The sequence below is a fragment of the Bufo gargarizans genome, chromosome 2 (assembly GCF_014858855.1).
Source record: "Bufo gargarizans isolate SCDJY-AF-19 chromosome 2, ASM1485885v1, whole genome shotgun sequence".
NCBI lineage: Eukaryota > Metazoa > Chordata > Amphibia > Anura > Bufonidae > Bufo > Bufo gargarizans.
Genome location: NC_058081.1, coordinates 694,165,943 through 694,189,608, shown reverse-complemented (window position 1 = coordinate 694,189,608; position 23,666 = coordinate 694,165,943). Strand labels below are relative to the sequence as shown.

General features: G+C 44.4%; 1 protein-coding gene across 1 annotated transcript in view; it reads right to left on the bottom strand.

Moving 5' to 3' along the window:
- The window catches only part of PHLDB1 (pleckstrin homology like domain family B member 1), a 149,280-nt gene that overhangs the window by 108,965 nt on the left and 16,649 nt on the right, over positions 1–23,666 (bottom strand). The window contains exon 2 of the mRNA XM_044282365.1: positions 9,665–9,839. The gene's annotated coding sequence lies outside the window, so the exon portion shown is untranslated. The remainder of the gene's footprint in view (positions 1–9,664; positions 9,840–23,666) is intronic.

Below are 23,666 nucleotides of genomic sequence, written 5' to 3'. Positions count from 1 at the left end.
TATTATTTTACAGTCTGATCTGAAGTCTGATAAGGAGGTTTTATTGGGGATTCTGGAGAGGTTTAATGGGGAGTCTGGGGGTCTGAAGTGGTCTGATTGGGGGTCTGGAGAGGTCTCACAGGGGGCCTGGAGTGGTCTGATTGGGAGGTCTGACTGGGGGTCTGAAGAGGTCTAATGGGGGGTCTGGAGGTCTGATTAGGAGTCTGGAGAGGTCTAATGGGGGGTCTGGAGAGGTCTAATGGGGATATAGACATCTGATTGGGTGTCTGGAGAGGTCTAATGGGGGTTCTGGAGGTCTCGTTGGGGGTCTGGAGAGGTCTCACTGGGGGGTCTGGAGTGATCTGATTGGGGGGTCTGGAGGTCTGGAGAGGTCTAATGGGGGGTCTAAAGGTCTGACTGGGGGTCTGAAGAGGTCTAATGGGTGTCTGGAGGTCTGATTGGGGGTCTAGAGAGGTCTAATGGGGGGTCTGGAGGTCTGATTGGGAGTCTGGAGAGGTCTAATGGGGGTCTGGGGGTATGGAGAGGTCTAATGGGGGGTATAGACATCTAATTGGGGGTCTGGAGAGGTCTAATGGGGGTTCTGGAGGTCTTGTTGGGGGTCTGGAGTGGTCTCACTGGGGGTTCTGGAGTGGTCTGATTTGGGGGGTCTGGAGGTCTGGAGAGGTCTAATGGGGGGTCTAAAGGTCTGACTAGTGGTCTGAAGAGGTCTAATGGGGTCTGGAGGTCTGATTGGGGATCTGGAGGTCTGATTGGGAGTCTGGAGAGGTCTAATGGGGGGTCTGGAGAGGTCTAATGGGGGTATAGACATCTGATTGGGGGTCTGGAGAGGTCTAGTGGGGGTATAGACATCTGATTAGGGTCTAGAGGTCTAATGGGGGTCTTATCTGAGGTCTGATATTGGGTCAGGGTCTTAAAAGGAGGTCTAATGGGGTGTGTGATCTGAGGTCTAAAACTGGGGTCTAACATAGAGGTCTAAAGGGGGTTTGGTCCGAGATGTGGGGTCTCATTTAGGGTGTTATATGGGGGTCTGATCTGAAAGGGGTATTTTTTGTACTGGCGCACAATATAAAGGAGTGTTTTTGCACCGACGCTCTGTGTGGTACCAGTATTTTCAGGGGGACTGTTTCTGCAGGATAACATTGGGGGCACAGCGGACACAGTATTGGAGGTGACAGGATGGGGTGTTGAGAAGGTGAGGAGGATGATGGAAAAGTAGGAAAGTAAGATGTCTGTTTGTTAAACTCTGCAGAGACGAGGTGCGGCTGAAAGAAGTCACCATGGCGGTCTGGTCTGAGAGGAGAAGAAGAGAAAAGAGAATATCTACATTAGAGAAGAGAAGTCACTGGATGTAAGAGGTACATATGTGGGGCTGTATGACCCTGTAATGTTTTCCAAGTATGTCTTTAAAGGGGTTGTCCGCTTTTTTTCCCATACGAGCGCTGCCTTCTCTGCCCTGTGTACTTGCTCATCACTGCAAATGCTACAGCGAGCAGGTGAACAGAGCAGAGAAAGCAGCTCTCATATGAGCGCTGCCCTCTCTTCAATGAGGTGATCGGCGGGGGTGCTGGGGGACCCTGCCGATCTGATATTGATGACCTACCCTGAGAATAGATCATCAGTAATAAAAAGAGGACAACCCCTTTAACAGTAGGACTGGAGGGAAGGGGTTAGTTTGAGAATTTGGCATGGGGGGGGCGTTTCAATTTTTGCCTCGAGCAGCAGAAAAGCTAGGTGCACCAGCGCTGAGTGAAGGTGGGGCCCAAGCTGAACTCTTGCACCAGGGCCCATGAGCCTTTAGCTACGCCCCTGATTAGGCACGTGCCACATTACAGTTTAGGAAAAGGGAGGGGGATAGTACTGTATAGTCTGGTAAGATTGTAAGCTGCTGTGCCGCACCGTGGGCTAGCCTGTATCTCACACACACGATTGTTCCTGTTCTTCAGGGTACTAACAGGAATGGCGAGGCAGAGTTAGCTCTTCTCGCAGTAGGTAAATTGCGCGAGTGTTTTCCGGCTACCATCGTAGGGCGCCGTGCTGTGCGACACAGGGGTCTCAGCCTCCGGGCTGAATGTATGTAACCTGATTTTATGTTCACTGCATTTGGGAGTGTGTTTGGTATCCCGTAACAGTAAAACAAAGTCTGTTCTACAAGAGCTGGTGTCAGAGTCGTTTTCCTTGTTCGTGACTTCGCTGTATCCTGGGGAGCCCACCCCGGTACACAGCTTACACATAAAATAAAAAATATGAGTTAAATTTTTTTTTAAATTAGGTGATATACTCCTATACTCCTTGGAGGGCCTATTCAAGTGGCCATGTGTGGTCTATGTGATGGCCACATTTCTCAGCTAGTCTGAGCAAAAGCTATTGCATTAGACTAGGACTACATGGCAACATGTGCTGCAAAAAAGTTGCGCAACATTTTTTGTAATGATAGTCAATGGGTGTCACCCTGCGACATGCAACATGCTGCGACTGTGTCATTTGCAAAAAATTCATCCAAGTCGGATTTTTGTGCGGCTGTCACGTCGCAGTCGCTGCATGTTGCATGTCGCAGGATGACACAATTACAAAAAATGTCGCAGTGTAGTTGTACCCTTTTTGGCGCCTAATTATAGTGATCTGTGATGCTGTCAGTTCCAGCCCGACCGCGGGTCTACTGTCCTGTACTCACAGAATCATTTGAGTACGGGAGAGTAGATCTGTAGTCGCACAGGAACTCACTACCAGAGGATAGGTTCATCAGTTACAAAATCTCAGAAACCCCCTTTAATGTGTCATTGACCACTGAAAGGCCTTCTTAAAGAAATGTGTCACCAAAATTTTTATCTGCCAGTTAAAACCAGACAGTGACACATCTCGATTTTTATCTAATTTGTTTTTATTTTCTTAGTGTATTTTTTGTTATTCTATTTCCTGAACATGATTATGGGGGCGGCCATCTTGCCTGAACTGTCCTTAACAGCATTTACACAGCATAAAAAAATTGCTTTACGGCAGCCCCATGAGCCATAGACACAATGGTCAGGAGGGGAGAGTTTTCTGGGCATGCTCTGTGACCTGTGCAGAGGTCAGGAGGGAGTAGATAAGCTGCGATATCACCTATTATGAATGGTGGATCCTGTGTTATCTATACACAGAGGTGATATTATTACAGGATTAGAAGGGCAGATAAGCAGATAACTGCAGTAAAGTGATCTGTACAGACCAAGAAGTGGCGCCTAATACTAGGCCTAGTGGCCAGTGCGAAATCTGCTTTTTAAGCTTAGAAAAATATCATCATCAAAAAGTCTAAAAACATAAAAACATGATTTAAACAATAGGTCATTCTCTGATGACACATTCCCTTTAAATATGACAGCTTCGGTGGCAGTGAAAGAGTTAATCCACTTCTCTATAACGATTCTCACAAATGGAGGCCTACAGCTGTAATATTAGTAACGGGACGCGAGGCGAGCGCAGCCGCAATTGTTTGGGAAATGATTGAAATGACAAGAATTATTTTGTTTCCAAATTTAAAAAGAAACGTGGGAGGGGAAAGAGGAACGGAGGAAAAAAGAAAAGCTACAATCACCGTATAAGGCCTCATACATACGAACATTTATTTTTCCGTTTACGTTCCGTTTTTTTTTTTGCGTTCCGTATACGGACCGTATACGTAACCATTAATTTCAATAGATCCGCAAAAAAAAGGAAGGTACTCCGTATGTCTTCCGTTTTCCTATTTCCGTTTTCCCGTTCCATTCAAATATAGAACATGTCCTATTATTGTCCGCATAACGGACACCATAGTACTGTTCTACCAGGGGCCAGCTGTTCTGTTCTGCAAAAAACAGATTTTTTTGCGGATCCGTTTTTTGTGGAACGCAAAATACTGAAAAAGCCATATGGTCATGTGCAAGAGGCCATATAACGCTTATTCATCGGGTGATCCTGGCATTCATGCAGGGCACCATCGATCATAGCTTCTGCTATCGTGCGATCTGCTGCTCGGAAACCATGAACCTGTACGAGGACGCGGGATGGCTATAGCGATCCCACCTCCTCATGCTGCAAAGGAGATCTCTGCATGTGACGCTTCCTTCCGAACAATCAGCCGCTCAGTCAATCCGTGTAAATCCAGCTTTAAGAGGGAGCAGTGACTCAATCAGAGCATCGCACATTACACTGATACATGCGGTGCTCTTCTGTGGACATCTTTACCTAGGCCTATCAAGAGAACAATACAGCTGTCATAGTGTCATCCCAATTCTACTAACCTACTATTTTAATCACAGATAACGTCCTTCCTTCACAACTAAATTATGTGTTTTCTGTCAGATGGGGTTGATAGTTCACAACACATGTGGTTTAGCTAGCCAGTTTTAGGTTGTAGTGAATTAATATGGCAGCGGTACTCCCAGGGTAAGGGCTCATGCACACGACCGTATGTATTTTGCGGTCCGCAAAAAACGGATCCACAATATCTAAGGATGACGTTCTTGTGCATTCTGTATTTTGCGAAACGGAACAGCTGGCCCATAATAGAACAGTCCTATCCTTGTCCGTAATGCGGACAATAATAGGACAAGTTCTATTTTTTGGCGGAACAGAAATACGGACATACGGAATACACACGGAGTCAATTAGTTTTGTTTTTTTGCGGACCCATTGAAATAATGGTTCCGTATACGGTCCACAAAAAATCAGTGTTTTGCGGTCCGTTTTTCACGTATCCGTTGTTCAGTTTTTTTGTTTCAGTAGTGTTTCCGTTCTGCTTCCGTTCCGTTTTGTTTCCGTTTGTGATCCGTTTTTTTGCGGATCGCAAACTGAAGCATACAATAATGTTTAAACAGTAAGTACATAAAAAAATTGGGCTGGGCATAAAATTTTCAATAGATGGTTCTGCAAAAACGGAACGGATACGGAAGACATACGGATGCATTCTGTTTTTTTTTGCGGAACCATTGACTTCAATGGAGCCACAGATCGTTATTTGCGGGCAATAATAGGACACGTTCTATCTATCAGCGGAACGGAAATATGGAAACGGAATGCATACGGAGTACATTACGTTTTTTTTGCCGAACCATTGAAATGAATTGTTCCGCATACGCAAAAACCGACCGGGAAAAAAAACGCTTGTGTGCAAGAGGCCTTATGGTGACGAGCTGAGAAAGGAGGGGGTAATTGTTACAGATGCTGGTTACTATCATAAATAGAGAAACCTTAAAGGGGTTGTGCCATGGTGTTAAAGGGGTTATTCCACCAAAAGTACTCCACACTTTTCAGACTAGAACCTGGACCTGAATAGTTTTGTAACTGCATGTCTATAAAAATGTAGTATAGCCACTGAGCTAATTAATAAAATGTATCTGTATGGCGCCACCTGCTGTTTGTTCTTTTCCTCATTTCCCTGTCCACCGTGCTAAAGTGGTCACACATGCTCAGTTCCATCCTTCAACTGCCACCAGCCCTATCTACTCTTGGAGGTTGTGAAAGTTACAGGGAGAGAGCTGCAGTAAGAAGGAGATGCTCCCTGAGCTGTGACAGGGAAAGCAGTGGCAGAAAGGACACATCTCCTGAGCTGTGATAGGGAGAGAACTGCAGCAGGAAAGACACACACCCCTGAGCTGTGGTAGGGAGATAGCTGCTGCAGAGGTTGTGACAGTTACAGGGAGAGAGCTGCAGTAAGAAGGACATGTTCCCCGAGGTATGGCAGGGAGAGCAGTGGCTGCATGGACACGCCCCCTGAGCTGTGATAGGGAGAGAGCAGGGGCAGAAAGGACACACCTCCTGAGCTGTAATAGGGAGAGAGCAGGGGCAGAAAGGACACACCTCCTGAGCTGTGGTAGGGAGAGAGCAGGGGCAGAAAGGACACACCTCCTGAGCTGTAATAGGGAGAGAGCAGGGGCAGAAAGGACACACCTCCTGAGCTGTGATCGGGAGAGGACTGCAGCAGGAAAGACACACACCCCTGAGCTGTGGTAGGGAGATAGCTGCTGCAGAGGTTGTGACGGTTACAGGGAGAGAGCTGCAGTAAGAAGGACATGTTCCCCGAGGTATGGCAGGGAGAGCAGTGGCTGCAAGGACACGCCCCCTGAGCTGTGATAGGGAGAGAGCAGGGGCAGAAAGGACACACCTCCTGAGCTGTGATAGGGAGAGAACTGAAGCAGGAAAGACACACACCTCTGAGCTGTGGTAGGGAGATACTGCTGCAGAGGTTGTGACGGTTACAGGGAGAGAGCTGCAGTAAGAAGGATATATTCCCCGAGGTATGGCAGGGAGAGCAGGGGCTGCAAGAACACACCCCCTGAACTGTGATAGGGAGAGAGCAGTGGCTGCAAGGACACGCCCCCTGAGCTGTAATAGGGAGAGAACAGGGGCAGAAAGGACACACCTCCTGAGCTGTAATAGGGAGAGAGCAGGGGCAGAAAGGACACACCTCCTGAGCTGTGATCGGAAGATAACTGCAGCAGGAAAGACACACACCCCTGAGCTGTGGTAGGGAGATAGCGATGGTTACAGGGAGAGAGCTGCAGTAAGAAGGACATGTTCCCCGAGGTATGGCAGGGAGAGCAGGGGCTGCAAGGACACACACCCTGAACTGTGATAGGGAGAGAGCAGTGGCTGCAAGGACATGCCCCCTGAGCTGTGATAGGGAGAGAGCAGTGGCTGCAAGGACATGCCCCCTGAGCTGTGATAGGGAGAGAGCAGTGGCAGAAAGGACACACCTCCTTGGCTGTGATAGGGAGAGATAAACTGTCAATAAGGGCAATTAAGGGCTCAGTACAGTAAAATTCTGGGTAAAATCAGTGGATCTACAAACCAAGTAAATATGGTTTTAATTTCATTAAAGGGGTTGTCTCAGCTGGAACATTGGTGGCATATCACTAGTCATAAAGCTGTGGGTCCTACCTCTGGGACCCAAACCTATCTCTAGAACGAAGCTCCCAAAAAGAATGAGAGCCCACCATGCATGCGTGGCCGCCCTCCTTTCATTTCTATGGGAGCTCTGAAAAAAAAAAAAAATCTGAAGTCCCGTAGAAATAAATGGAGGGCGTCCACGCATGTGGCGGTATACTCTCTTTCTCTTCGGGAGCTTCGTTCTGGAGATAGGGGTCTGTACTTATCTGACATTGGTGGCATAGCCTAGCAATATACCACCAGTGTTCCAGGTGGGACCACCCCTTTAACATTGGATTATAATTAATGAATGGCCATCTAGAGCGCTGTTCATACCCACGCACAATAGGTTTTGGCCAGCTACGCCACTATCTATATAGGAAGGTGGGAGGATGAGACCACGTGCTAAGGAGGGTTGCGGGGTATGTATCTGATCCTCTGAACACCCTGGGGGTTGTTGTTCTGGGCTCGACATTTCCCTCATTCTCTGCAGGACCAGAAGCACAACATTTTTATATTTCATAATTTCAATGAATACTACTTTTATTTTTTATTTGTATTTTTTTTTAAACCTTAGTACTTAAACCTGTTGTTCATAATAGTTACCTATTAAGATGTATTCGCCAATTGGTATACACGTTTTTTATTTTTTGGGGAAATATTTTATTATAGTTCAATACAGAGTAATGTTTGTTCCTCAATGATCATAATTTAATTTGTATTTTTATGTCATTTATTGCTCATTTACATGAATTCGACTTTCTTTATTGAAAATGTTGCTTTTAAAGGGACACTACCATAAAAAAAAAAACGTGTTCCAGATTAATATTCTATATATGAATACTCTATTTTATTTTATTTTTTTCAAAAAGCAGGTGGATGGTTTTCTGGATATAATTTATAAAGTTGCTCCATGTATTCTACTTCCTGTCCTGGCTCTTTAACTTCCTCTTGTTTGGACTCTCAGTCAGACCATCACTCTGACCAGAGAGTAAAGGTGCAAATACACGGCCCGAGAATCGGGCAGATCATCGGGAACGATTGTTCCTGCCAATGGTCATTCTCGACAATCTGGCCGTGTAAATGTGCCGCCGATCCCCTGGTGAACGAGCAAAACGCTTATTCATCGGGTGATCCTGGCATTCATGCGGGCACCACCGATCATAGCTTCTGGGCAGCAGATCGTGCGGTCTGCTGCTCAGAAACCATGAACCTGTATGAGGACGCGGGATGACTATAGCGATCCCACGTCCTCATGCTGCAAAGGAGATCTCTGCATGTGACGCTTCCTTCCGAACAATCAGCCCATGTAAATCCAGCTTTAGGGTCCATTCACATGTCCGTATGTGTTTTGTGGATCCGTAAATTGCAGATCCGCAAAACACGGACACCGGCAATGTGCGTTCCATATTTTGCGGATCGCACATCGCCGCCACTCTCATAGAAAATGCCTTTTCCTGTCCGGACAAGAATAGGACATGTTCTATTTTTTTGCGGAACGGAAGTGCGGATCCGCAAATGCAGGATGCGGACAGCACATTCCGGCCCCATTGAAAATGAACGGGTCCGCACCTGTTCTGCAAAATTGCGGAACGGATGCTGACCCATTTTGCGGACGTGTGAATGGACCCTTAAGAGGGAGCAATGACTCAATCAGAGCATCGCACATTACACTGATACATGCAGTGCTCTTCTGTGGACATCTTTACCTGGGCCTATCAAGAGAACAATACAGCTGTCATAGTGTCATCCCAATTCTACTAACCTACTATTTTAATCACAGATAACGTCCTTCCTTCACAACTAAATTATGTGTTTTCTGTCAGATGGGGTTGATAGTTCACAACACACATGGTTTAGTTAGCCAGTTTTAGGTTGTAGTGAATTATTATTATGGCAGCGGTACTCCCAGGGTAAGGGCTCATGCACACGACCGTATGTATTTTTCGGTCCGCAAAAAAATGATCTACAATAATTAAGGATGACGTCCGTGTGCATTCCGTATTTTGCAGAACGGAACAGCCGGCACCTAATAGAACAGTCCTGTCCTTGTCCGTAATGCGGACAGTAATAGGACAAGTTCTATTTTTTTGCGGAACGGAAATACGGAAAGGGAATACACACGGAGTCACTTCCATTTTTGTTATTTTTGCAGACCCATTGAAATGAATGGTTCCGTATACGGTCCGCCAAAAAAATTGAACGGACACGGAAAGAAAATATGTTCGTGTGCATGAGCCCTAACGCTGGGTTCACACCTGAGCGTTTTACAGCGCGTTCCTACGCGCTGTTAAACGCACAACAGGCAAGAACCAATGATTCCCTATGGGAAGGGTTCACACCTGGGCGTTTTACAGCGCGTACGATCGCGCTGTAAAACGCCCGATGCTCAAACAAGTACAGGAGCTTTTTTTGGCGTGTTTGACGCGCGTTTGGGCCATAGACTCTTTGGACAACACTGCTGTCAATCACCCAAACGCGCGTCAAACGCGCGTTCACTATAAAAAAAAACGCGCATAAAACGCGCGACAAAAACGCGCATAGAAACGCGCGTTTGAGAAACGCCTAGGTGTGAACCCAGCGTAACAGTGTAGTTCGATGAAGCTGCTGGGGCATGTGTGCCAGGGTGCTGAGTGGCAGGGTGCTGAGTGCCAGGGAGGACTGTGAATCTTTCAATAAGCATGGCACCTCACCTGGACCCCTGTTCTCAAGGAAAAATAAGAAAAAACAGAAAATACCCTTTTTCATTATACAAATATAATATTGGGCAAATCATACTCACAAGTTGCCGGAGCGGCAGCTAAATTTCTTGGAAGATCTGGAAATCCAGTTTTGTTTTTTTATATCCTTGTGTTTCCGGTGAGATGGTGAAATCCGTTTGTGACCAGAAGTGTAGATGGACGTTTTCTCACATGGTCCTTGGAGAACATAGTGCTGGCTCAGTCCTCATAGTCCTCCTGCAGAAAACAGATCGCATTATTCTTTACTAGTTTGCATTTTCCCCCCATTCTGTGTATGTGTGTGTGTATATATATATATATAGTGCCTGCAATTAATGGGGTTCTCACATGATTAGTGTAAAATATGAAAATCAGACATCATCTAGGACATGACAATCTGTCTCTAACAAAGCTAGAACCAGCCCTGCACCGCACATGGATCCAGAGATCTCCCGCTTCAGTGCTCCCTGTTAGATTTGTTTTAGGCTGGCAGCTTGGGGAGCGTGTCCTTTCTCAGGGAGCGTGTCCTTTCTGCTGCAGTTTGTGGCAGTGGAAGGACGGAACTGAGCACTGAGCTGGACAGAGAATTTTGAAAAACAGCAAACAGCAGGTGGCGCTATACACTACGTGCAGAATTATTAGGCAAATGAGTATTTTGACCACATCATCCTCTTTATGCATGTTGTCTTACTCCAAGCTGTATAGGCTCGAAAGCCTACTACCAATTAAGCATATTAGGTGATGTGCATCTCTGTAATGAGAAGGGGTGTGGTCTAATGACATCAACACCCTATATCAGGTGTGCATAATTATTAGGCAACTTCCTTTCCTTTGGCAAAATGGGTCAAAAGAAGGACTTGACAGGCTCAGAAAAGTCAAAAATAGTGAGATATCTTGCAGAGGGATGCAGCACTCTTAAAATTGCAAAGCTTCTGAAGCGTGATCATCGAACAATCAAGCGTTTCATTCAAAATAGTCAACAGGGTCGCAAGAAGCGTGTGGAAAAACCAAGGCGCAAAATAACTGCCCATTAACTGAGAAAAGTCAAGCGTGCAGCTGCCAAGATGCCACTTGCCACCAGTTTGGCCATATTTCAGAGCTGCAACATCACTGGAGTGCCCAAAAGCACAAGGTGTGCAATACTCAGAGACATGGCCAAGGTAAGAAAGACTGAAAGACGACCACCACTGAACAAGACACACAAGCTGAAACGTCAAGACTGGGCCAAGAAATATCTCAAGACTGATTTTTCTAAGGTTTTATGGACTGATGAAATGAGAGTGAGTCTTGATGGGCCAGATGGATGGGCCCGTGGCTGGATTGGTAAAGGGCAGAGAGCTCCAGTCCGACTCAGACGCCAGCAAGGTGGAGGTGGAGTACTGGTTTGGGCTGGTATCATCAAAGATGAGCTTGTGGGGCCTTTTCGGGTTGAGGATGGAGCCAAGCTCAACTCCCAGTCCTACTGCCATTTTCTGGAAGACACCTTCTTCAAGCAGTGGTACAGGAAGAAGTCTGCAAGGTAAGAAAAACATGATTTTCATGCAGGACAATGCTCCATCACACGCGTCCAAGTACTCCACAACGTGGCTGGCAAGAAAGGGTATAAAAGAAGAAAATCTAATGACATGGCCTCCTTGTTTACCTGATCTGAACCCCATTGAGAACCTGTGGTCCATCATCAAATGTGAGATTTACAAGGAGGGAAAACAGTACACCTCTCTGAACAGTGTCTGGGAGGCTGTGGTTGCTGCTGCACGCAATGTTGATGGTGAACAGATCAAAACACTGACAGAATCCATGGATGGCAGGCTTTTGAGTGTCCTTGCAAAGAAAGGTGGCTATATTGGTCACTGATTTGTTTTTGTTTTGTTTTTGAATGTCAGAAATGTGTATTTGTGAATGTTGAGATGTTATATTGGTTTCACTGGTAAAAAAAATAAATAATTGAAATGGGTATATATTTGTTTTTTGTTAAGTTGCCTAATAATTATGCACAGTAATAGTCACCTGCACACACAGATATCCCCCTAAAATAGCTAAAACTAAAAACAAACTAAAAACTACTTCCAAAAATATTCAGCTTTGATATTAATGAGTTTTTTGGGTTCATTGAGAACATGGTTGTTGTTCAATAATAAAATTAATCCTCAAAAATACAACTTGCCTAATAATTCTGCACTCGCTGTACAGAGATTTCAGTGAACAGCTCACTGTCTATACTACATTTTTAATTACATGCAATTACAAAAATATTCAGATCCAGACGCTGGTTTGAAAAATGTAGAATATTTTTTCGTGGTACAACCTTTTTAATTTATTTACAGGTACTGTATCAATACCACCCTCTATGGGTATAGAGATCCAACTGTATCATAGTATAAGGCCTCAGGCCCACGGCCGTTTATTTGGGTCCACATCCGAGCCGCATTTTTTGCGTCTCGGATGTGGACCCATTCATTTACATGGGGTCACAAAAGATGCGTACAGCACTGCGTTCTTGCGGACAAGAATAGGCATTTCTATTATGGGCGCCCATTCCGTTCTGCAAATTGCAGAACACATACGGGCGGCATCCGTGTTTTGCGGACCACAAAACAGAGCACGGACGTGTGCATGAGGCCTAAGAGTATTCTGTCCATGTTTCAGAAGGTTTTTACAATGTGTAATGTGAACACGTTTCAAAGCCCTTGTCTACATGGAGACGATTTTGGGGTTTTTTTGTAGCCAAAATCAGAATCCAAAAAAAGAAGTATAATGCCTTAGGGCTCATGCACACGACCGCGCAGTGTTTTTGCGGTTCGCAAATTGTGGATTCGCAAAGCACAGATGCTGGCTGTGTGCGTTCTGCAATTTGCAGAATGGAACGGGTTGCCAATATAGAAATGCCTGTTCTTGTCCGCAAAACGGACAAGAATAGGACATGTTCTATTTATTTTATTTTTTGGCGGGGCCACAGGACGGAACTACGGATGCGGACAGCAATCGGAGTGCTGTCCGCATCTTTTACGGCCCCATTGAAGTGAATGGGTCCACATCCAAGTCGCAAAAAATGCGGCTCGGATGTGGACCCAAACAATGGTTGTGTGCATGAGGCCTTATTCACACGTCAGTGTTTGGTCAGTATTTTCTATCAGTGATTTTAAACCAAAACCAGGTGCGGCTCTAAACACAGAACAGGTGCAGATCTGTCCCTTAGGCATCGTTCACATTTCCATTTTTCACTGGCGTGTGCTGTCTGCATTTTCTGCGGACAGACACGTACCCATTTATTAAATGTGTTTCTTCACATTTCAGTATTTTTTACTGACCGTGGGTCAGTAAAAAAAATCACGGAGACATGCACTACTTAGATCTGTGATGCGGACCGAGCACAACCATTGAAGTGTATGGGTCCGTGTAAATCACTGACACACATCCGTGTGGTGTCCGTTTTTCACTGAAGACTAATTGGAGATTCTTTGGAAATTAATTTTCAGCTGAGCAACGTCAGTGAATTATGGATGACACACGGATGGTAAAAACGGACACACGGACCAACCACTGATCCCTCACGGATGAAACACGTACGCTTTTTTCACGGACGTGACACTGACATGGAAATTTAAATGAGGCCTTACACCTTATGTCTGTTGATCAAACACTGACCATGAGACTGGAATGACATATGCAGTTCTGGTGGTTTCTGATCCAGGAATTTGATCCAAAATAATAGAAAAGTGTGAAGGAAACGCATAAACTTCTGCTCTCGTTTGTGTAAAAACTGCATGAAAAATTGTTAAAATGCTTTGCGTGAAACTGTCCCTATCACAGACATCCGTGTGTGGTCAGCTCCCTCTAGTGGTGGCTGCCGGTACACACACTGCCCTTCCCTATGTTCCTCTTACGTATCTACAGGGCAATCAGAGTTTAGTAATTGGGAAATTCCATTAGGCCGGTGGTTTACAAGTTTGTCTTATGTCCTTCTGTAATGTTCTGAATTATGTCCTGTATTTTCTGCCATCATATTACATTTTTAGAGGAGCTGAGCAGAATAATATATAGTTTTATGGGAAAAGATTGTATATAACTTGTCACTGACTTAGGAGTCCACTGGGCGGTGCTAATCAGTGACTGACAGCTACTCCGTATGCACACTGATAGAGAGGAGGCCGCCAATCACTGATTAGCACCGCCCAGGGGACTCCTAAGCCGAGGAGGCCGCCAATCACTGATTAGCACCGCCCAGTGGACTCCTAAGCCGAGGAGGCCGCCAATCACTGATTAGCACCGCCCAGTGGACTCCTAAGCCGAGGAGGCCACCAATCACTGATTAGCACCGCCCAGGGGACTCCTAAGCCGAGGAGGCCGCCAATCACTGATTAGCACCGCCCAGTGGACTCCTAAGCCACAATCACTGATTAGCACCGCCCAGGGGACTCCTAAGCCGAGGAGGCCGCCAATCACTGATTAGCACCGCCCAGTGGACTCCTAAGCCACAATCACTGATTAGCACCGCCCAGTGGACTCCTAAGCACAGAATGAATGAGGATCTTTAGGAATGTGACACGTTATATGGAATCTGCTCAGCTCCTCCTGCTCTATAACATGCTTCCTGCCAGGGGCGTAACTATAATTCTTAGAGCCCCATACAAAATAAGATGGATAGCGAAAAGCCACCATATTGTTATTCCCCACAAAAAGCTACACTGTTTTTGCACCTGGTTGGGCCCCCTGACCTCTGGACCCCGCAGCTAGTGCTATTACTGTTATAGTTACACCCCTGCTGCGTGCAGCTGAAAGGACACACTCCTGTAATAGGGAGAGTACTGCAGCAAAAAGGACACACTCCTGTAATAGGGAGAGTACTGCAGCAAAAAGGACACACTCCTGTAATATGGAAACACCTGCAGCTGAAAGGACACACTCCTGTAATAGGGAGAGTACTGCAGCTGAAAGGACACACTCCTGTAATAGGGAGAGTACTGCAGCTGAAAGGACACACTCCTGTAATAGGGAGAGTACTGCAGCTGAAAGGACACACTCCTGTAATAGGGAGAGTACTGCAGCAAAAAGGACACTCCCCCTGAGCTGCCAGCCTGAAGAGAATGTAGCAGAACAATTGCAGCAATAACTGTGGAGATCTTTTATGGCATTATCCCTTTAAATTCTTCTTGTCGTGAGAACCAGACGGTAACATCCGCATTATCTCTGAACTGTAAAAAAAAGACGCCCAGTGATCCCGTTTATTTGCTTATTGTGACTGTGAGATGGTTTCCATCTGTACCATATATATAACATCTGTACTATACATAAATATAACATCTGTACTATACATACATATAACATCTGTACTATACATACATATAACATCTGTACTATACATACATATAACATCCACACATTCTCATGTCTCTGCATGTACAAACAGCGGCCGGCTGCAAATTCATGGACATGGAAAATAAACGGCATTGTCTTCCATACAGAACAGTAAAATAGTGATGTACACACATAGCACAGTATAGTGCAATAGAGTACAGTATAGTACAGTAGAGTGCAGTATAGTACAGTATAGTGCAGTATAGTACAGTAGAATACAGTAGAGTGCAGTAGAGTACAGTATAGTACAGTGCAGTAGAGTACAGTAGAATACAGTATAGTACAGTAGAGTGCAGTATAGTGCAGCATAGCGCAGTAGAATACAGTAGAGTACATTATAGTACAGTATAGTGCAGTATAGTACAGTAGAATACAGTATAGTACAGTAGAGTACAGTATAGTGCAGTAGAGTACAGTATAGCACACTATAGTACAGTAGAATACAGTAGAGTACAGTCGAATACAGTATAGTGCAGTAGAGTACAGTATAGCACAGTATAGTATAGAGAAGTATAGTACATTATAGTACAGTAGAGTACAGTAGAATACAGTATAGTACAGTAGAGTACAGTAGAATACAGTATAGTGCAGTAGAGCACAGTATAGTATAGAGAAGTATAGTACAGTAGAGTGCAGTATAGCGCAATAGAGTGCAGTAGAATACAGAAGAGTACATTATAGTACAGTAGAATGCAGTAGAGTACAGTATAGCACACTATAGTACAGTAGAGTACAGTAGAATACAGTATAGTGCAGTAGAGTACAGTATAGCACAGTATAGTATAGAGAAGTATAGTACATTATAGTACAGTAGAGTGCAGTATAGTGCAATAGAGTGCAGTAGAATACAGAAGAGTACATTATAGTACAGTAGAATGCAGTATAGTACAGTAGAGTGCAGTAGAGTACAGTAGAATACAGTATAGTAGAGTACAGTATAGTGCAGTAGAGTACAGTATAGCACACTATAGTACAGTAGAATACAGTATAGTACAGTAGAATACAGTATAGTGCAGTAGAGTACAGTATAGCACAGTATAGTATAGAGAAGTATAGTACATTATAGTACAGTAGAGTGCAGTATAGCGCAGTATAGTGCAATAGAGTGCAGTAGAATACAGAAGAGTACATTATAGTACAGTAGAATGCAGTATAGCACAGTAGAGTACAGTATAGTACAGTATAGTACAGTAGAATACAGTAGAGTACAGTATAGCACAGTATAGAGAAGTATAGTACATTATAGTACAGTAGAGTGCAGTATAGCGCAGTATAGTGCAATAGAGTGCAGTAGAATACAGAAGAGTACATTATAGTACAGTAGAATGCAGTATAGCACAGTAGAGTGCAGTAGAGTACAGTAGAATACAGTAGAGTACAGTATAGCACACTATAGTACAGTATAGTACAGTAGAATACAGTAGAGTACAGTATAGCACAGTATAGAGAAGTATAGTACATTATAGTACAGTAGAGTGCAGTATAGCGCAGTATAGTGCAATAGAGTGCAGTAGAATACAGAAGAGTACATTATAGTACAGTAGAATGCAGTATAGCACAGTAGAGTGCAGTAGAGTACAGTAGAATACAGTAGAGTACAGTATAGCACACTATAGTACAGTATAGTACAGTAGAATACAGTAGAGTACAGTATAGCACAGTATAGAGAAGTATAGTACATTATAGTACAGTAGAGTGCAGTATAGTGCAATAGAGTGCAGTAGAATACAGAAGAGTACATTATAGTACAGTAGAATGCATTATAGTACAGTAGAGTACAGTAGAATACAGTATAGTGCAGTAGAGTACAGTATAGTACAGTAGAATACAGTATAGTACAGTAGAATACAGTATGGTGCAGTAGAGAACAGTATAGCACAGTATAGTATAGAGAAGTATAGTACATTATAGTACAGTAGAGTGCAGTATAGCGCAGTATAGTGCAATATAGTGCAGTAGAATACAGAAGAGTACATTATAATACAGTAGAATGCAGTAGAGTACAGTATAGTGCAGTAGAGTACAGTATAGTACAGTAGAGTGCATTATAGTACAGTATAGTACAGTATAGAGCAGTAGAGTACAGTATAGCACAGTATAGTACAGTAGAGTGCAGTATTTCTGTGCGGGTACACAGGCCGGCAGCAGATGTTCAGCTCGCATGCCTGTTGATAACTATTCACAGATTTCTTCCTTTCATGTCTTTACTTGAAAGGATATCTTAAAGTTGTGTTATTTCTGCCACTTATGGTCATAAATGTACCGACCTGTGTGAAGATTTCAGCCGACTACCTATCAATACCCACAACCAGTAAAACGCTGAATGCTGCAGGAAGACAGACGGAAAGTTGGCGCAGATATGTCTTATATACGTTATATCATAGAGAATGACCACCATGCTTCATATTCCACTATTTGTACCCCCAAAGGCGTCTCATCGAGAAATGCTGATGAAATATCAGTTCTGGATCTTTTCTTAGATCTCAGTATTTTGAACCGTTCCTCTGTTTTTCCTCACAGAAATATATGGATACATTGACAACTGGATGTTACCGTTCCCCTTGTGAAATGGGTTTGTCCTGATTGGTAAGTGTCAGGCTGTGTAGGACCCCCCCCCCCAACTGGTGACACCTACCCTTCTGGTTGTCTGACAGTGTAGGAACGCTTTAGTTACCATCGTGTCCTCTGGGACACATACTGAGTGCATAGTCCGGAGGGTGTCTGAACACCTTAACCCCCCTGACACCTATTACTGTCTCTATTTAGAGCCATTCTTGCCACAATCCTCACTTCATGTATTATTATTACATTCCATAATAGATATTTATTAGTACTCCTTAGCTCCTTCTTTATTACTTCCTTCCTTCTTTATTCTTTTCTTTCCTCTACTGTGTTGCTCTTTCTTTACTGCTTTCTTCCTTCTTTGCTCCTTACTTGCCTCTTTACAACTTTTTTCCTTCTCTACTATTTTTTTTCCCTTATTTTGACCTTTCTTCTTTACTATTCTTTTCTTTTTTTTCTTCTTTGCCCTATTTGTCTCCTTTCTTCCTTTATCCTTCTTTACTCTTTTCTTCCTTCTTTATTTCTTCTTTACACCTTCCTTTCTGCTTGTTTACTTACTCCTTTCTTCTTTTCTACCTTCTTTCTTCCTTTCTCCTTTTTTACTTCTTTCTTTGCTCCTTTCTTCCTTCTTTACTTTCTTCCTTCTTTACCAGTTTTTTCTTCTTTACTCTTTTCTTCCTTAGTTATAACTGTCTTCCTTGTTACTTCTTTCTTTCTTCATTGCTCCTTTCTTCATTCTTTCTTCCTTTCTCCTTCTCTACTCCTATACTCATTTTCTTTTTTTGCTCTTTTAATATTGCTTTTCTTTAGTCCCTGCTTTATTCTTACATTCCTCTCTCCTCATACCTGAGATATCTGTGCTCACTGCCCCCTCCTTTTGGGCTTTGATTCTTGCTCAGTAAATCACAAAATCTTTAAAAATGTCTGGAATTTTACAGAGAGCAGATAAAGGGAGCCAGTGTGGGGCTGCTGGACAGGAATGCTGCCTGGAAACTGAAAATAACTGAAAATCTAAGGAAACAGACGGAGGACAATGAACGTTTATTTGTGGATTCATTACCTGCTGGTATTTAAAAATTCAATTTAAAAACACCACCTGGATTCCGCATTCTGTAAATAGGGGGATTCTGTACTGACGGCCACGCACTAGAGAAGAAGCCAGGCAGTAAAAGTGCTGCTTCTACTTGAGGCACCCATTGTATATTTGCAACGGCCGTGGTATATGCCACATTAGATAAATGTCAGCCAATCCCACCGATTTAAGTGTAACCGGGTCCACTATCAAAAGTGTGTGAGGAGCGTCCCTTCTCTCCCTGGACAGCAGATGTCTCAAGAAACAAAGGTCAGACATGTTGAATTTCAACATGTCTAGTCTTTTTGATGTTAGGGGAGATAAGCTGCTGCCAGAGGCGTTTGGTAGCGGCTTAGGGCCCTATTAGGGCTCGTTCACACGACTGTTGCCTCTCCGTTGCCGTATCGCAGCCCGCATACAGCGGGTACGCAATACACGGGGCACCGGCCGTCTGCATTCCGGAGATGCGGTGCGGAATGGAACGGAAGCACGGAACGGAACCCCACGGAAGCACTTCAGAGTGCTTCCTGGCGTTCCGTTCCGTGCCTCTGGAGCGCAAAAGGATAGAACTTGCTCTATCTTTTTGCAGAGCGGACGGATCGCGGACCCATTCAAGTGAATGGGTCCGCAATCCGCATGCGGCTGGCCTACGGTCGGTGCCCGTACATTGCAGACCACAATTTGCAGTCCACAGCACGGGCACGGAGGGGCAACAGTCGTGTGAACGAGCCCTTACCCCGGCAGATAGAGCAGACGATTATCGGGAGGGAAGCTGTTAGATGCAATGATCTCCTCCTCAGTATAGGGGCGAGCGATCACTAATGAATACTGCCACTGCCGGCAGCAGAGCACCTATTACAGAGAGCAATCTGCCACCGGCAAACCAGGATTCTTTAACATGTTCATCGGGTAATCGGCGGCAGTATTACACTGCCAGATGATCACTAATGAGCGTTAATATGAACGCTTGTTAGCGATCATCTCAACGATAATAGGACCTTAAGTCTGGCTCAAATTGAGTCCAAGTTCTGGTGCTCGTGTACGTGTGCCACATTTAACCCTTTCAAGACCGGGTGATTTTCAGGTTTTTTTTTCGTTTCCGAGCACCCCCAAAGCCATAACTTTTTTATCCTTTTCATTCACATAGCCATGAGAGGGCTTGTTTTCTGCAGAACAAGATGCACTTTCTAATAGCACCATTTATGGTTGCATACAATGTGGTGGGGAAGCGGGAAAAAAATTCTAAATGGGGTGGAATTATAAAAAAAAAAAACACACCATTCCACCACAGTTTCATGGGGGTTTTTTACACCGTTTCCTCTGTGGTAAAACTGACCTGTAACTTTTATTCTCTGGGTCACTACAATTACAACAATACCACATATGTATAGGTTTTCTTGCATTTTAATACTAAAAAAAAAATGTTAAAATTTCGAAAAAAAACAAATCTTTCCTTTGTATCGCCATATTCTGAGCACCATAACTTTTTTAATTTTACGTGTATGGAGCTATGTGGGGGCTCATTTTTTGAGGGACCAGCTGTACTTTTTGTCTGCACCATTCTGGGGTATGTATGACTTTTTTGAGCTCTTGTTAATCAATTGTTTGTGGCAGGTGATGTGACCCAAAAAAGGCAAACTGGCAATTTTAATTTTTTTTTCTATTTCGCCTTTGCTGTACGGATAAATATTTTTATACTTTAATAGTATGGGAGTTTTGGCATGTGGTGATGCCCATGATGTTAATTTTATTTATGTATTTTTATTTTTATTTTGGGGAAAGGGGAGTGATTTGAATTTTTATATTTTTTGAAACTTTTTTCTTATATATATTTTTTTGAAACTTTTTTTTTCTTACACTTTTTTTTTTTATATAGTTCCCCTAGGGAACTATAACAAGCAATCATTAGTAATCATTAGTCTATGACAATTACACTAAGTTCCTATGGAGCCCTGGCCGCATACTGCATCCGGCTATCCCAGTCCTCGCCAGGGGGAGCCGGAGAACGTCTTTAACTTCCCAGATACTGTGGTCACATTTGACTACGGCATCTGAGAGGTTAAATGTACGCGATCAACATTATCTTCGATTGCATACATTAGTCTCAGGTGACTGGTGTTTAAGATGCCCAACCGCCGACATAAATTTATGTAGGGCGGTTGGGAAGGGGTTAACTGGGTTGTGTCTACATTTTTTAAACCATCATCTGGATCTGAATATTTTTATATCTGCATGTAATTAGTTTAGACAGTGAGCTATTCAATAAAATGTATCTGTATAGCGCCACCTGCTGTTTGTTCTTTTCCTTATTTTCTGCCCGTCTCACTGAGTAGGTTGAATGTGCTCAGTTTAAGGGCTTGTATACACGACCGTATGTATTTGGCGGTCCGCAAAAAACGGATCCACAAAAAATACGGATAATGTCCGTGTGCATTCTGTATTTTGCGGAACAGAACAGCCGGCCCCTAATAGAACAGTCCTATCCTTGTCCGTAATGCAGACAATAATAGGACATGTTCTATTTTTTTTGCGACAGACAGGAAAACGGAATGCACACGGAGTACCTTCCTTCTTTTTACGGACCCATTAAAATGAATGGTTCTGCATACGGTCCGCAAAAGAAAACGGAACGGACACGGAAAGTAAATTCGTGTGCAAGAGGCCTTAATCTTCAACTGCCGCCAGCCATGTGTTCTGTTAGAGGCTGTGGCAGTTACAGGGGGAGAGCTGCAGCAGAAAGGACACACTCCCTGAGCTGCCAGGCTGAAGATCATCCAGCAGAGAATGTGGAGCTCTCTGGATCCATGTGAGGTACAGGGCTGGTCCTAGCTTTGATAGAAAGGTATTGTCATCATGTGCTATACATCGGTTATGGCATAACCCCTTTAAGTGTCTCTGACACTGTTTATACTCCCATCAGAGCACAGTAGAGACCACTGACTTAGGTAACTTTGCGCCCAGTTGTACAATGGTCCTGTCTCTGAAATTTATGGTGGACTATAAAAGTCTCCTGCTACCTGGGTCTGCAGGGACACCACCGGAAGATGGCTTATCAGAGCAGCAACTTAACCTGATTTATGAGCACTTCAAAGACCCCCTAAGCCCACCACAGGGAACATGTATGAGCCTTGTAGGGTCTAATCACAACTGGATTGCTGGAAGACCCCTTTTGTCATGATGGCGTCTAGGATAAGAGCATTTACTTCAAGCCCTTCTTAGAAGGCTCCTTATGAACTCAGTGACAGACAATATTCTCATTGTAGACCACTTACTGTCTATCAGAAGGGTCTCGTCTAATGTCACACTGAGCCGTGGCGCCATAAAACCTCCACACTCACTGAAAATGACCTGTTCTGGAACTGAGGTCCAATATCAGATGTCTAAATATCCTAATCAGTGATGGCCAGTTCGCCGTGTTCGCCCGCAAACGCATGCGAGCTGCCATCTTAACTCACAAGTCCGGCGAGGCACAGGTAAGTCCTTACCTGTGCCTGTGCGCGAGCCGGTTTGAAATGAAATGCGGTCTCCGGGAGCAGGCAGTTCCGAGAACAGCCGCCGGGGGCCTTCATCGGGCTGTTCTTGGAACTGCCTGCTACCGGTGACCCCATTTGATTTCAGACCGGCTCGCGCACAGGCACAGGTAAGGACTTACCTGTGCATCGCTGGACTTGTCAGTTAAGATGGCAGCCCGCATGTGTTCGCAGGCGAACACGGCAAACTGGCCATCACTGATCCTAATACCCAGGCCATACCTCCCTTGCATATTGTCTACCCTCCAAAATGTGTCGTCCTAAAATGACCTATTTTCTAAATCAAGTTTTTCCGTTACACCTTTCTTTCAAGAATTGTTGTTGATTTTTTTTTTACATTTTCCACATCCCTATTTATATTAAAGGGAATTATTCATTAAAGGGGTTATCCGGGAAATGCTAATGATGACTTATCCTCAGGATAGGCCATCATATAACATCAGTAGGGGTTCGAGTCCTGGCACCCCTGCCAATCTGCTGTTCCAGGGAGCCACTGGTGAGCGCAGCGGCTCCCGGCAGAACTCCAAGTACAATTATATAGTCAATGGGGCCTAACTGCAACTAGCCATGTGACCAATGTACGGTGACGTCACATAACCTAAGAAGAGGCCGGCGCTCGCAGAGCGCCAGCCTCTTCTAACTGCTGATCAGCGGAGGTCCCAGGTGTCGGACCCCCACCAATCTGATATTAATGACCTATCATCGGAGTCCATATATTCTTATACTGTATGGAAACGGATCACCGTACAGTATTATTCCGAAGTTTTGAAAGAAGTGACTCTGGATGAAGCATCCGAAGCTCGCTTCGCTCGACACTAATCATCAGCATCTGATCTGCTGGGGTCAGACACCCGGGACCCCCCGCTAATCAGTTGTTTGAGAAGGCCGCAGTGCTCGAGGTAGCGCCACAGCTTTCTCACTGTTTCCCGCAGGCCCAGTGACGTCAGGGCTATAATCACTGGCCTGGGTGCGGCTCAGCCCCATTCACTTCCAGTGATAGTAGTCATGATGTCACTGGCCTTGCGGGAAACAGCGAGAAGGCCGCGGCGCTACTGTGAGCGCCACTGCCTTCTCAAACAACTGATCGGCGGGGGTCCCGGGTGTCTGACCCCCGCAGATCAGATGCTGATGTTCTATCAAAACAATAGATGATAAGTAATAAAAAGGTACAGAACCCCTGTAAGGTATTGCCTATGTAAGTAAGTATAATGCCTGGTAGGGATTGAGTAGATTGTACTTTACTTCTGTAAAGCTGTTGCTGCATTCCACCAAAAATAACATTATTCCAATGCAAATGAGCTTTTAAGTGCATAGAGGGCGGGGCAGAGTCCTTCGGTGCACCCAACCTCTGTCTCTCAGCAAATGGAGACCCTCCTTTCTTTGTATCATTGGCCAATTCTGTTCTCCCCTCGAACCTTAATCTCGTGCCTGCTGGTAAGTTATTTCATCAGCACATGCGCAGTAAAGGATAGAACCACAAACGATAGAACGTGTCCTATTGATGTCCACTTTGTGGACAAGAATAGTTTAGTTTTTTTACACTGG